General features: G+C 38.6%; 1 long non-coding RNA gene across 1 annotated transcript; it reads right to left on the minus strand.

Moving 5' to 3' along the window:
• Positions 1-8,635: 8,635 nt before the first annotated feature.
• LOC145094442 (uncharacterized) lies at positions 8,636-10,479 on the minus strand. Its single transcript, XR_013703345.1, has 4 exons — positions 9,595-10,479; positions 9,395-9,497; positions 8,996-9,089; positions 8,636-8,807 (listed from the first exon to the last, which is right to left on the minus strand). It is a non-coding gene; the product is annotated as an uncharacterized LOC145094442 (long non-coding RNA).
• Between the last annotated feature and the right edge of the window lie 6,043 nt (positions 10,480-16,522).

Here is a 16,522-nt window from a genome sequence, read left to right on the forward strand (position 1 = left end):
AAACACAGATTGAAGTATATAAAATCCTATTGTTTGAAACACAGTTATAAATCACATATGATTGATTAAATAACAAAAAGTAACACATGAATTTAACTGCATACTTGAAAGTACATGAAGTTTAATGTCTCACAAAACTTAGTATCAAAAAGATTTACGTATGAAAAGTCCATTTGTTCTTGTATATGAAAGTATTTACTTGATATAGTACTCGTAGTATGTAAAATTTTATGAATATCTAGTAAACTATACCTATTATAGTTTTTCTAAACGTGTGGTTCGTTTGTATGATAAATGTCACACCCCAAAACTAAGAACGGTGGAAACGTTCTGGGGTGGAGGACGTCATGTACAATATCACAACAATGAAAAGTAGTAAACAAGCAACAACATCATCCATTGCATTAATAATATAATTTTTAATACAAGTGTTCTGACAAATTATGATAAACACTAAAGTATAATAAAAATGAAAGATGAGTCTTGAACGAGCTCCATCTTCTCTAAACCTTGCATCGGTAACTGTCTATGGTTGACCTGAGGTGTAACGACCCGAATTTCACGTCCAAAAATTTCGTTATAACACATTACATAAAAAGCATCAATAGTTAAAACATTGTTTGATTAAACCATTTCACATCGAAAAGCAAATTGAAAACCAAACAACCAAAATGTCAGAGTGTCACTCCCAGAATAAGCTAATAACTACGGAAACAAGAGTGTGTGTGACATGCTGCTACCGTGCCGGCTCCTTCCCCTTGGCTAGGGAGGTACCTGAAACAACAACTGAAAAACGTAAGCGCAAAGCTTAGTGAGTTCCCACACCGTACCACATACCACAATAACCACATAACACACATATATTGTCAGGCATATCTAGGTGCCTGACCTACCCCTTCGGTCCTCTCGATCGGGTATTGCCAAGCATATCTGGGTGTTGGCCTCCCCTTCGGTCCTCTCGACCGGATACTGCCTAGCATATCTGGGTGCTGGCCTCCCCTTCGGTCCTCTCGACCGGATATCTTGGGGACTATCTCCCTACCACTACTAACACATAGAATCATATCATATTAGCACATAAACATAGCACAGGTAGTAGTAACCCCTAGATGAATATCACAGAGACAAACATCTACATACAACTCCTACTGGTGGGCCGGCTTTGTGGCCGTAGACCCACCGCTACTGGAAGGCAACTCACCTCGAAAAGGCTGCTGGTCTGTGTGGGAATTGACTGTCTACTGCTGTTGCTGCTGCTCCGGACGTCCCCCGGCTATAATTCCCACAAAACGATCAGTCAAACATCGCTAGATGTTCTTAGGGTAAAGTGACCCTTTTTACCCCTTACCAAGTCAAGTTCAGGTCAAAGTCAACTTCCAGTTGACTGGACTCGCCGAGTCCGCGAGCAACTCGCCGAGTCCATCCCTCACTGATCCGGTCCCACTCACCAGGTCCTTCTCCCCACTCACTGAGTCACCCTTGACTCTCTACCCGGGACTATGGGGCCGACTCGAGTCCCAACTCGCCGAGTTCCTCGAGCAACTCACCGAGTTCCTTGAGCAGATCCCCTGCTCGCTTTCAATCCACACCAGAACACCCCATACAAGGGTTTGGGGTTTCGGGACTACGTTACACACTTAATTTCGCGCACAGGTACGAAGGGTTGAGCCTTCGATGCTTAAACCCCTCGTGATCTGTGGATGTTCATAAGACTCGCCGAGTTTGAGGAACTACTCGGCGAGCTCCAGGAAATCTTCATAGGACTCGCCAAGTTGTTCTTCAAACTCGCCGAGTCGACGACCATCTTCATAGAACTCGCCGAGTCCTTCGACCCATTCCCTGAGTAGGCCAGATCTGGGACATGCAACACTTCAAAACCACATATCCAAGGTCCTAGGGCTCATTTACCACGTAAAGTTGCAAACTTTACGTGCATGCATGGCCCTATGAGCTCAAACATGCAATTCCAAGCTCTTTAAGAGGTCCTATACTCAATGGGGACCTCAATCACCTCAACCACAGAGACTTTATGCTACTCGGATGACCAAAAGGTCCAAATCCGAAGTCCTTGCAGAACATTAACCATAGACACATAGATATTTAGGTTCTTAGGGCTTAAAACCTCTTTTAGGGACAAAAAGGGGACTCAATGAACTAAAGATCAAGGTAGGAACTTTTCTAACTGAATAGAAGCCCTTCACAGAGTAGATTCTGGATCTTCTTCCCTTTTTGCACTCTTTAACCTTCTCCTTCTTCCCCCAAGCTCCAAACCACCTTCAAAATGCTAAAAATCACCCATAAGGACACAAAAGGGGCTAGGGTTTCGTTCTACAGATCTCTGGGAGTGCTAGGGGAAATGGAGGCTGGGTTAGATCGTTTAAATAAGGTGCAAACATCCGGGTTAGGGTTTAAGTCCAGACAGGGTCTACTCGCCGAGTAGACCGAGTAGATCCCGCGTCTAGTCCCGCTTCTACTCGGCGAGTTAGTCCTTCAACTCGCCGAGTCCAAGGTTAATCATGCAATATAAGGAGATTTAATAACCAAGAATACATACCAGGAACCAGGTGCTACATGAGGATACAAGTTATTTTGAAAGAGAGTATCAGCTTTAAAGCTGGTGAGATCATAACTATTTTAGTGTCTTAATTTGTATGTAAGTATTTGTATGTATACGAATTGTAAGTATTAAAATTGTATATGAACTGTAAGTATAAAAATGTTTTGTAAAACAACTGTAAATGTTTGAAAATCCCTAGAAATCCCTATGATTCCTACTATTATATAAGGGTGTCTTCTACAAAGACCTAACTGTTCTAAATGTAGCCTTCTACCAAGACCTAACTGCTTTGAATGTAGCCTTCTACCAAGACCCGACTGTTCTAAATGTAGTCTTCTACCAAGACCCGACTGTTCTGAATGTAGTCTTCTACCGAGACTTAACTGTTCTAAATGTTCGTTTCTTGTAAAAGTGTGTAAGTTTTCCAAGTGTAACTATAATTAACAAAATGTAGTTTGTACATTTAATGTTTAAGTGAAATGATCACTAAATATATGTAAAGGGTAAATTAATGTAGTACTGTAGTGTTGTATTATAGGAACTACTGATATACTAACTACCTTAAACTGGATTTATATTAAGGTATCATGTGATTAATTGTACCATACTATCGACTAGGTAACAACGACAAATGTAGGTCGTAAAAAGGTATGACGTTTGGCACCCGCAGACCTGCAGGTCCGGCTGTAGCTAGCAGCAAGGTATAGGATAGTCAATCCAGTATAGATCTATACGCAAACTCATGCTCTCCCTCCAAGAGACTCTGGCTACAACTCGGGCCATGACATTGAAGGCATGCGCCGATACAGTGGATCACAATTATGTTAACATATTCATGTATATGTAATGTATTGTTACTCGTTCTAGTATCATTGTATATTTTCTCTTTCTAGTATAGTTGTATATGTTCTCTTTCTAGTATAGTTGTATATGTTCTTCTTCTAGTATAGCTGTATATGTTCTCTTTCAAGATGTATCTATGTAAATGTAATCATGTAAACATATCTATGTAATAGTATAGTAATGTACTGTAATGTTCTACGTGTGCTAGCTGTAATGTGTGTTCTCTCTCTATATAGCATGTATTGACTCATGAATGAACTGAGTCATTGTATGATATCGCGTTCTAGTAATAGTTCTAGTATCTTCCTAAACTACCCATATGGTAGCTTACTAGTAATTTAACTGGTACGTATGAACATGGATGTATACCCTTGCTACCCAAGGGCATTAGATGAACTAGAAGGACCTTTATGACTATATATGTACATAGGATATATAACTAATATTTAAACAACCTTCAGACGGATACCCGATGTCCCACCAGACCACATCTCAAGTGCGAAAAGGAAATAGGGTGGATAGCCTTCCTAAGTCTTTTAAAAATTTCTTATATAACTATACATATAGAGGCATGCAATTGAATATATAAAAGCATAAAATAAGCTTTGTAAAACCTTTGAACATAATTATTATCTAAGAAAAGATCGACTTGATGTCAATCTATAAAACAGTTTGAAAGCGTGGGTTTGATAAAACAGTTTAAGTATAAATAAACATTTATTTGAAACACAATTGTAAATGAGTTTGAAATGGAACATACAAAGTAAAACGTACAGTTTAATAAGGTGTTTTAAACATATGAAGTGTTTATAAAAATCATTTGAAGGAAACTGTTTGGTAAAACGGCTAATGAGTAGCCAATCATTTGAATGCTGCTTATCAATCACATGTGATTGATATAATAACTAGCATGATTCTACTTGTATCCCCCACCCCATAAAACATTTAAAAACAGTTAAAACATTGATTAAGGGGTATGAACTCACTTGTTGCGAGTGGATCGGAAGGAAGTGTTGGATATGTGCTTGGTGTCAAGTGAAGACTTAGACACGCACAAAAATCCTAATTACATATGAGGACATATGTATATAAACAATTAGTCTTTAAACAACTAATAAACAAGTCAAGACACTCTAGGACATGACAAACACTTTGTATAAGTGTTATAAGTGCTAAGGAGTGCATCTAAGTGTTGTAGCGAAAGGCTAGTATGATTGGGGTTCAAGGAACACTCTTAAAATGAGTTTACTCCCTAAGGACCAACACCCCTTGAGTTTATGGTTGTAAACTCTTGAGTTTACGGTCGTAAACTCCTAATATTTTGACCATTTGTTGTTTTGAAGTCTTCTAAGCTATTCCAAGCATTCCTACCTCATGATTTAGCCTTAGGATGTGTTGTGTGGCATCAAAACACTCCTAAATGGAGTTTACGGTCTAAGGACCATTTCTCCATGAGTTTACTACCTTAAACTCATGAGTTTACTACCTTAAAATCATGAGCTTACTACCTTAAACTCACAAGTTTTGTATTTGGGGGTTTTGAAGTCCTTAGCTCAATCATGGCACTAGTCTAGGTTAGATTCTAGGCATAAGGAACAACCATGGGACATTTATGGGACATTTACACATCATTTGGGGTGTTTACGGTTTTGGGAGATCCCCAAACCGTAAACACATAAAAATGTATGATTTTGGTTCTTTTTGTGTGATAAACTCATCAAGGATGAATCTAGACAAGTCCCTAAGGCATTTTGAAGCATCTAGGCACCCTAACACACCACTTTGGCCCTATTCTTGGTGTTTACGGTTTTGGGACCTCCCAAAACCGTGAACACCTTTAACTTGGTGTTCTTGGGACTTTTACTTGGTATCAACATGTATAGCTAGCTTTAAATGAATCTAGGATAGAAGTACTTACATTGTGGAAGCTTGAAATAAACTTTAAGTCCAAGAACACTAGTATGTGTTCTTGGTGTTTTGGAAAAACTAGTCAAAACACATAAATGAATTGATTAATGGATGTACAATCACTAGATTAAGTGATATACTAACTTGAAAGGGTTAGAACACTTATTAGTTTGAAGATCTAGAACAAAATCTAGGATGATACTTGAAAGAGTTTGGAGTTTACTCTTTTGGAGTTTACTCTTTTAGTAAATGGGGAGTAAACACAAATGACTAGTCTTGGGGAATAAACTCATGGATAAGCATGAGTTTACGGATTTTTGGGATGATTTTTCGACCCAAACAAAATAGTTTGGCCGGGAACTTCTAAGACGCGAGGTGTTTGCGGTTTTTAAAATTCAAAGACTGAGATGGCACTTTCTTTCACCCGTTCGTTTAAAAATAATATTAAAATAATCAAAAGAACTTTATTTTTCCCAAAAACAAGTAAAAGTGAACTTGACTTATAATATGAAGTGATTGGCTTTTTGGGTTTGACAAAATGAAAATTTCGGGTTGTCACATCATCCTCCTGTTAAAGGGAATTTCGTCCTGAAATTAGAATTTAGGTAAGGAAGTAGGTATGATGATCGAGTTAAGAGGAGGAAACTTCCTAATCGATTGGTTCTAGCGCTCCTAAGTGAAATCGGGTCCTCGGTTGGTATCCCAACGAACCTTCACTAATGGGCGACTGCGTTGCTTTGTCCGCTTGACCTCTATGCCTAGGGTCACTACGGTTCTAATACGAATGTGAGGATCTCGTTAATGTTGATCTCGTCGAGTAGGATTACGAGAGTCCTAACGGAAAGGTACGGTTTGAAGATCGAGACGCGAAGAGTAAAATGTACACTATTGAGTTTGCGGAGTAGGTTTAGTCTGTGAGGTACAGGACCGATTCTGGCAAGAATCTCGGAGGTCCTGACTATCTTGGATTTAGCTTTCCACACGTTGCGAAGCGCATTAAGCATTCCCAGAGTGAGTTTTCCTAAAGGACTTGGTCTCTCACTTGGAATCTCCAAGGTTTCTTTTTCTTGTTTATCTTCCCAGTCAAGGGCCACCCCCTGTTGGGTCAAAGTCGTACGAGTTTCTGTGATTTGCGAGGAGTTATGGATGAACTATGACATTAGGTCTGTAAGACCTAGAATTTGGCGAATGTCTGTCGGCGTCTCAGGTGTCGACAAATTCTCAACGGTTTTGACAAATTGAAAGAGTACTCAAAAATTCCCACATCACTAACAGTGTGTCATAGGAACCTGACTCTTCAATTTCAAAACTTGTGCTTAGAGAACTTCGGGAAAGTTCCTCTGAAGGTAATGTTTCTGCGGGTTCCTTCTCACTACGAGGGCAGATAAGTAAGTCGTTACATGGAGAATGACGAACTGATCCAAGTAAGAAAGACGGACTTTATTCATTAAACTCATGAATGCTTCAGGCGTATTGGTCCTATCCGAGGGGTATTACTACGAACTCAAAGTGTCCGCATCGAGATTGGAAGGTAGTCTTCCGGGCATCCTTCCCTCGCACTCAAACTGGTGATATTCGGATCTCGGTCCATTTCTGAAATGTAACTTGTTCCTTGCGTTTGCTCAACCGATTCATCTATGTGAGGCAGAGACAACGATTTCTAATGGAAAACCTTGACAGAGTCCTCGATAGTCGAGGTACATACGATGCCATCCATCGACTTCTGGAAGAATAAGACCGGATTTCTCTAGGGTGAGAAGCCTAGTCTTCTTATTCTATTTTTGTTTAGTTCGCTCAGTTGTCCGTACTGTTCTTGTATCTCCGTAGGTGTTTAGACTGAATGGAAACCTGTCTACAGAAGTCTTACTGGGTTCTAAGTTTGTTCACATGAGGATGCGATTACTTGTAGTCTTGGGCAGTTCTCCGTCCTGAAGTTCATTTTAGAATTCATACTTGGTTCAACGATCACCATTTCGGGTATACGAGTCGTATATAATTAAGATTGAAAAGATAGTCGAATAATTGATTCTTCTTTAAGCTCACATCCTATCGAGGAAAAGAAGTTAAAGCGGAATCATCAATTCTAAACTTGTAGAACTTTGAGTATATATATTACCCTTATGTATACATTCCTCAGTGATAGATCAGCCGTATGAATCTTTGGGTTGAACTTGACGTACCGCACGAGTGGTACTCCGGGGATTTCTTCGGAAAAGAGAAGAGCTATGAGGTACTCCACGCATGAGGGCTTCAGTGTTCTGAAATGACGGCTTCGCTGGAAAGGCGATTTCGAAGAAAGAGATGTAAGAGATGTATGTATGAAGCTGGTATGGTGTGGATCAAATTGAATCTAGTTGTATGATAATGTCGGAATCATACGGAAACTTAAAGACATTAGATTTGAACATAAGAAGTTTACACACAAAACACAACCGTGCAACCATCAACAGAGTTACAATACTTTAGACTTACTACAAGACTATTGCTGCGAATAAGGTATACTACAAAAGACAAATATACGCAGCATGAGCATCCCTATACAGACAGGATCTCGTAAAAGGTAAGACTCTAGTTGCACTAGTTTTGGATGGGTTATAAGTCTGTTACAACGAAACGCCTAAATTATATTAACGAGGGTCTGATGTAGTTTCTCTTGCAGCTGTGATCCTGAGAACCTTCCCATCAGCACCCGAGTTCTTCGCTATCGGGCAATCCTTCTTGAGGTGTCCAATTTCACCGCATTGGTGACATATCTGGACAGCACCAACATTAGTGGTGGAAGTGAGGTGTTTAGCCTGTGTTATGTGGACATGAGTGCCTTCCTCATTACTCCACCTTGGAAATTGATTCCTAAAGCGTTCGGCTTTATCACTACTTTTGTGTGTAGGGTTGGTCCCGATGACAGGGACTTGAGTGATGGGTCATGCCGGTGCTCCACAGATGCGAGCATGGTGCCCTATTTTTAGGAAATTGCAACATTGCATCTCATGGCAAGCCCCATGATGATGGAAACTACACTTATCACACTTCGGGAGTTTTCCCTCGTATGGCCTACTCGGTACGGGGATGGCAGGGGTTTCCACTTGTTGTGGTTGCATGGCAAGTTTTTGGGATTTCTTGCATTCTTTCCGGGCTTGGCGCTTTCGTTTCTTGTTCTCTGATTTTCGGCTTTGTGAGCCTGCTACTGTTACTGTTTGATGACTTCCTGGATTGATACTACGATCGGATTCTTCAATCCCATCATCAGTATTTATTGTGCTGATAGCGCTACGGTGCGCAAGGACAGCGGTCGCGGCAGCCATCACGGCAGTTGTAACTGCGGTTCAAAAACTATACCATTTGACTAAAAAAGTAAAAGTATACCATCAAAATTTCTTATTTAGGACATTAACATTGATGTTTTTCTGCAATGTAAATACTAATAAAGATAAGGACAAATATTAAGGTGATAAACACAAAGGTAGATGATGCCTTACCATTACATAGCCCTTCTAGTCCACTGCAACAAAAAAAATCTTGTTAGATGCAGAAAACATGAGTTTGCAAAATTCTTATTTTGAATCCTATTTGTAGAGTGAACATGGACAAAGAGCTTCACAAAGAAGAAAACTCAATAAATGTAAAAATTGAGACTACTCTTCTCAACATGAATAGAAGAAGATGTTTTGTTAACTTCGTTACCCTTACCTATAAATTCCATTATCAATGCAAAGTGCATCCCATAATTGAAGCATATGATTACTTCTGCTCTTAACCTATAGAGGTATCACTTATCAGGCTTCTGAAAAAAAGAAAAAAAAAGGATAAGATGTCTGTCAAACCCATTAAAATTACATGAAAACATGAATTGATCAATTGAATATGTTCAGAAAAAGGTAATAAAAGCTACATAATAAATTAAAAATGATAAATCAATTTTATCACATCCTTAATTATCCAAATGACACTTGATGGGAAAAAGAAGAAAAGGCATTAAGTACCTAATTCAAGAAACCTGGAATACTTAAAAAATATGGGGAAATCATTACCATAGGTTGCAACGATGGTATAGTTGTTTGGATTCTTAGGCATAAAGGGAAGACCTACCAAGGTATCGATGATACTGGAATCCAACTGGTTAGATCCGTTTTCCGGATTGTTTGTCTGTATGGAAACTTGGTTTATGTGTTTTTGTCAAACATCTCATTCCCTACAACACATTTTCAAGAACACAAATTTAAACATACATATATAGATAAATTTAACCTTTTACTAAAATATTATAAAAAAACAAAATATACAGTTACCTGGATGAGAAAACGAAGAAGATGATGGTGTTTTCAAGATCTGTTTGCATCCTCTGTTGACCACAAAAAAAAAACTCATGTTGGGTGTTTATTTACGAGAGAGAGAGAGAGAGAGAGAGAGAGAATCGACAACAACAAACATAGTGGTGGGGGATGTGCAGTGGTTTAGTAAAAGATAGGCTTTTTGAGGAGCGCCAAAAGATTACATGGTAGCGCAATGAAGGCCTAAAGGGCACACCATTTTGACTAACGGGAGTGTAATAGATGTCGCTTGAAGAAGAAGCAACAAGCCATAGTCGAACACATTCACTCCAAACGAATTTTAGGGTGGATCTTCAGGATGGTTTTGGGGGTTGGCAGTTGTAATGGCTTGTTGCGATGTTTGACAAAAAAACAAGAAGCAAAAACTCAGCACGTTCTATTTTTGAGAGAGTGTGTGTGAGGTTATTTGGGGATGGCATATGGGGCAAGGATAATCGTTGGTACATATAACAAAATAAGGGAACGCAGGCCAAAATCTATGGATATCAGCCGAGATATTAGGATTCAACATTAACTGGATACGGATTAAAGGGGCTAGGTTAAAAGCAAATGAGGATATACAGTAATCACAAAGAAAACCCAACGGAAGGCATATAGAAATGATGGCATTGAAGTTCAATTACATAGATGATGGTGAAGGAAGCAACATGTTGTCTACATTTTCTACAGGGGGAAGATTTAAAAACTTGAATTCACATGAGAGAATGAGGGGATGTGTTCATAGGCAGCCTCTTCGTTTCTAGATAGGGTTTTGAGAAAGTTAGAAGCAATGGTTATCGAGAGAAATCGAGAGAGAGAGAGAGAGTGAGATATGAAGGATACGAGACTGGCATTGAGCTTTTGAACTTGTAGTTAAGCTAATTAAATGGGATTACATATGATTCTTCAATTACCAGGTCAAAATAAGGAGAAAATAAGGAGAGATAACGGGAAAAGATAATGACCGGGTCAAAATAAAAATAAAATATTTTATATAATGCTATTATACTTGTACTATTTGCTTAATAATTTGTCTATTTTTAAAAATACTAAGGTTTATATAATAATATAGTAAGATAAGATATATATATATATATATATATATATATATATATATATATATATATATATATATATATGATCTAACGAGCAAACAAAAATACATAATTGGTTAATCCAAAAAAAACAACGAAATATAGTTATACTAGAGTGTCGATTCCATGTGTTTATATATAAAAAACTATTTGTGCATGTGATTGGGCTAAAAAAATAACGGTAAACTACACGAAAGGTTCATGTGGTTTGGGACAACTTGCGTGTTTGGTCACTAACTTTTGGTTTTTGCTTTTTTTTTTAACTCAGATGGTCTCTAATATACGTTTTTGCTACGTGCTTGGTCCTACCAAACATAAATGACTATTGTGTCCTTTACTAATTTCTTTTTTAATTTACTTCATTTTTATAAAACTATTTATATTATTGTTAACATATAATGGCCCCACCCCACTCTTTTAAAACATGCTTCCTTCATCTCCCCTACAACAACGAATACTACCAAACTCCGACCACCATCTATCCATCTTCGGCTACCATCTTCCTTCACCTCCACCAACCCTTCTGAAATCTTTAAGCTCCCAACAATAAGCGTTGTTTCTCCAACTTTAATCTTTAATATCAAACCAAATTAAAACGAAATCTAAACCAACACAAATCAAAACCAAACCTGAAATAACTTACAAAAATCAAATCCAAAACATACAAAAATGGAAACAAACGTACTTCAATTCTAGAAACATCGATTAATGGATTCAGAAACAACCAAAAAAATGAAAGGATTTCAACCGGTTCTCAACTCAAAATTGCCACCAAGAAGATTATATATCTATTGAAGAATTACCAGAACATAAAAAAAAATTGAAAAGATTTCAACCGACACCTATAGATTCTAAAAGGATCTAGGAATTTTGTAACGCCCTGTTTCTGGTACGTAATTATTTGATTAAATTGTTCATTTTAAAAGAGTTACTTGACAAGTTGGTAGACCTAACTCGTTGAGTAGATGCCAACTTGATCTCGGGGTTTAAGTGGTCTACTCGAGGAGTCGATGGATGGACTCGACGAGTAGGTCCATCAGGAGGAAATCCTAATCCTTAGGGTTTGCACTCTATTTAAGCTACATTATACGTCTCCACTCCAGCCCCCATCACCTCCACAGCCCACTCTCGAAACCCTACTTAGTTTTGGTGAAATATTGAGCTAGTTCTTGCCATTTTATGATCTTAAGCTTGAAGAAGGAAGCAAAAGCTTGGAGTTGCAGAAGGAAGGTTGGAGATCCAAAGCTAAGGACTCATTTCTGTCTTCATAAAGGTATAAAGCTTATACATTGGTTGTTATGCAATTAGATCTCTCACCTAGCTTGAATGTTGTGAGTTTTGGGGCCATTTCTAAGGCAAGTCCGAGATTTGAGCTCTTAGGGATGTAGGGACTTTAGATCTGGGCTCTATTGAGCTCTAGAAGCTCAAAGTTGCCACTATTATGCAACCATAGTCTATGTAATGACTTAGATCTCCTTTTCAAGCTTGTAATGAGTGTTTTGGTCTTATATCTTCATGCATACACGTAAAGTTAGCAACTTTACGTGTATGCTAGCCTAAGGAGCCCAGATCTATGAGTTAGAAGCATTGGAATCATTTAGAATCGATTGTATGGTTTTATCATGCAAGGAACTCACCGAGTTGTTCTTATGACTCGGCGAGTCGGGTTGAGTCCCCCAAACCTTTTTTGGTTGTGAGTGAAACCATTGAGTTAAACGGGGGTGACTCAGTGAGTTGGACAAGATTAGGACTCGCGAGCTAAACGACTCGACGAGTCCAAGGAGGGACTCGACTAGAGTCGATATGTCTCGATTATTATTAAAGAAAGAGCTCGACGAGTCAATAGAAGGACTTGACGAGTTGACTCAGTGAACCACGAGTTTGAGCATTTCAGGGACTCGTCGAGTAGGGAGATGACTCGACGAGTTGGGTTGACTGGGGGTTGACCTTGATTTGACTTTGACAAGAGCATTGATTTTGACTAGGGTTAAAATGGTCATTTTACCCTAGGAAAGAGTTTCAGTTATTGACTATGTATTATTGTGTTTTGATAGTCGGAGGGACGCTGAGGCAGTTACCAGATATTCCTCACCGCGAGATTTCACAGACAACTTTACGAGGTGAGTTTTCTTCCAATGGGAACGGGTCTAAGGCGCCAATGTCGGCCCGTTTAAGTAGTTATAGTATGTTAGGGTAAGCCCGATGCTGGTGTTAGCCCGATGCAGTTCATATGTTTTCAAACTTCGGTCCGATGCTAGGGCGGTCCCGAGAAGTAGTTACGTATGCATGATGTCTTTATGATTCATGCATGTTGTATGTTGTATGTTATATGTTATGTGTTATGTGTACCAGGCTTTGGCCCGATGTATGTTAGTTTATATGCTATGGGTTATGTGTTCTGGGGCATGCCCGATGCCGGGGCAAGCCCGATACCAGGGTGAGCCTGATGCCCGATACGGTCGGATGTCGGGGTGAGCCCGATGCCGGGCAGGAGTCCGATGTCGGGATTCGTCCCGATGCAGTTGGGAGTAGTCCTAGAGTATTGTTATTCGTGATATGTTATTTGTATGGTATGTGGTAGTTTGGGGGAGCTTACTAAGCTTTGTGCTTATAATTTCAGTTTTAGTTTCAGGTACTTCCGGTAGCAAAGGGAAGAGCTTGGGATGATCGCATGGCACACACCGCAGTCTTTAGCCTCGGAGTTTTACTATGATATTTTGATATGATATTCGATATGAGATTTGATATGTGATACATATTATGACATTTTGAAACACATCGTTTATGATTTTTATACTATTGGCAATGATATTATGGTTTTAATAATGTTTTAAAAACGAAATTTTTGGGTTGTATTTTTGGGATGCTTCAAATTTGGAATTAAAAACGATACCTTCTCCTTCCCCTCTCCGTCTTCAAGGAATTTGTGCAAGAACCCCACCACTTAGCGGATTGACGATGGAGACCAGCGACGATTGCTTGATGATGGTGACCAATGACGATATGAAGTATAGATTTTATATGGAAATAAACATCGGGAAAAAAGAGAAAAAAAGATGTTGACAGTCGGCTTGTCGGGATCATTGTTGTGAGTCATAATCTTGTAGTGATATTTACGATACAAAAGGGTAAATTGGGGTTGGGTAAGTTGATGAAGCGGGTGTGCAGTGGAAAGAGGATGAAGAAACTGAACTACATTGTGAAGTTGGAGGGAAAATATGTAATCGATAGTGAAAATGGCATATGAGGAGGAAAAATGGAGGAAGGAGGCGACGAAAATAAAGGAAGGAGTTGACGAAACTAGAACAGACAAGTAATTAAGTGGGTGGGACCCATGTGAGTTTTTTACTAAATAATTTGTCTATTTAACAAAATTTGAAAATAAAATTTGAGGTAAAACTGCATTTTTATGTTCACTAGGGACCAAATACACAACAAAATGAATTTAAGGGACCAACTGAGTCAATAAAATGAAGTAACTAGACATGCAAATTACCTCTTACCATAAGGACCATTCATATAATTTAGGGATAATGACTTAAGAGTGTAATACTATATTTTTTTTATTTGTATATATTTAGCCACTGAGTTTTTTTCATCCATATTTACCCCCTTCAACTTGTTAAACTGTACACATTTAGTCTTTATAACCGGTTAGTCTAGGTTAGCCGGAAAAATGACTTAATAGAGTAATATATTTATCATTTTGTACACATTTAGTTCTTATTATTTTTGTGCACATTTAGTCCTTAATATTTATTTTTTTTAAAAATAATTCATTTTTGTTTTTATACTCATTCAATACTTATGAGTGATTTCTTTATGTTTTTCTCACGACATCTTATGTGAGACAATGATTGATGATGTGTTTGGGGTTATTGATGTTTATGCCCATCGCGATCTCGACTGTTTGGTTGTGTAGGTCTTGTGGTTTGGCTTAGGTCTTGTGTTCTGAATGTCGTAACTTTTTCATACAATATCAGATTTTAACGATCTTTATATCTGAGTGTTCGTTTTTTTAGTCTACTACAACTTTCATTAAGATTACAACCGTTAAAAAGTAATATATTTTTACTTATGCTTTTATGCAAAAAAAAAAAACATCCATACATGCATTCATAAAAAAATGTATGGATATAAAGATCGTAAGTAAAAATATATTACTTTTTAACGGGAATAATCTAAATGAAAGTTGTAGTTGACTAAAATATGAACGCATGGATATAAAGATCGTTAAAATTTGAGATCGTATGAAGAAGTTACAATGTTCAGAATACATGACCTAAGCAACTAAGTAGTTGAGATCACGATGGACATAAGCATCATGTAACACCGAAATTTTTCAAAACAATTTTTTTCACATTTTTAAAAACATATTTTTATTCATAAACATTATAAAACCTCATCGTTTCACATATCAATCCAAATAACACATCCCAAGATCATAATGTATAAAAATCCTCGTGTGTGTACTGATCATGCTGACGCCTTCTCGCGATCCTCACTGGTACCTGAAACACATAACACCAGACACTGTAAGCATAAATGCTTAGTGAGTTCCCCAAAATAACACATGCAACATATATTATCCACTCGAGGCTATAACTCTGTATGACCCTCTGGTCAAAGTGTCTCAGTGGGACCCTCCAGTCCCATAACTCTGTGGACCCTCTGGTCCTCACTCTATGGACCATTCAGTCTTAACTCTGTAACTCTGGACCACATATAGCACAGAATCACATAGATAACACATAGCATACAATATACTATATCACATAACTCTAATTACCACTCTATGTAAAGTATAGTGAGAAGCCTCACCTTGGGTAACTCGGTAAACCTCGAACTCTGAAATACTGCACTAGCCTCCGCCTAATCACATAAATAATTACTCTAATTAATACAACTTCTAAAGGCTAGGCTAACCTTTCTATATAAGTTCTCCAATAAGGGTAAAAGACCATTCTACCCCTCTAATGGCTCATAAGTCCAAACACTCAGTAAACCCTAAAAGTCAACAAAAGTCAACGGTCAACCTTTGACCTAACTCGTCGAGTGCACTAGGGCGACTCGGCGAGTCCAAGCGGGTCCTCTGAGTCCTTCTAACCTCTCTTGGCTCGTCGAGTCATCCTTCCATTCGACGGGTTCCTCCTGACACGAATCGCGGGGCAACCCCGACTCGACTCTTCGAGTCCACTTATGAACTCGGCGAGTTGCCTACATGATCATACTCAAATGACCTTCTGAGGTCAGATCTGTTTCACTAATCCATAGATCTGACCTTCCCAAGCATAATAATCATGTAAAGGTTGAATCTTGGTACACATGCAACAACCCCAAAGCTTCCTTTGGTGAAATAACTACTAAAAGGGCAACCTAAGTTCATTTCCTCCATGTAACCACATAAAGCAAGTTGGCTAAGGCTCTCTGGACCTTAAAAGGTCCAGATACAGAGTCTATCACTCAATGGGACAACATAGGCATCAAATCAAGCCAATAAAGGGTATAGAAAACCCTAAAATTCGAGGATCTCATACTAAAAAGAAAAAGGAATCAATTTTCTACCTCAAAGTTGTAGATCCAAGCTGGAAACCTACTGAAATGCAATCCTCTTGACCTCCATATGCTGGAACACTTTCTCCTTTGCAAAATCACACCAAAAATGATCAAAAAGACTCAAACTCGCTCACAATCGCTAGGGTATCTCTCTCTGTATTGGTAGCTGCAAGGGAGGCCATAAAGACCTTTAAATAGGGCACAGACCCCGAGAATTAGGGTTTCAATCCACAGCGCGGACTCGTCGAGTCCACCCT

This window comes from Lactuca serriola, chromosome 3 (genome assembly GCF_051521515.1).
Source record: "Lactuca serriola cultivar US96UC23 chromosome 3, Lser_US96UC23_V15, whole genome shotgun sequence".
Lineage (NCBI taxonomy): Eukaryota > Viridiplantae > Streptophyta > Magnoliopsida > Asterales > Asteraceae > Lactuca > Lactuca serriola.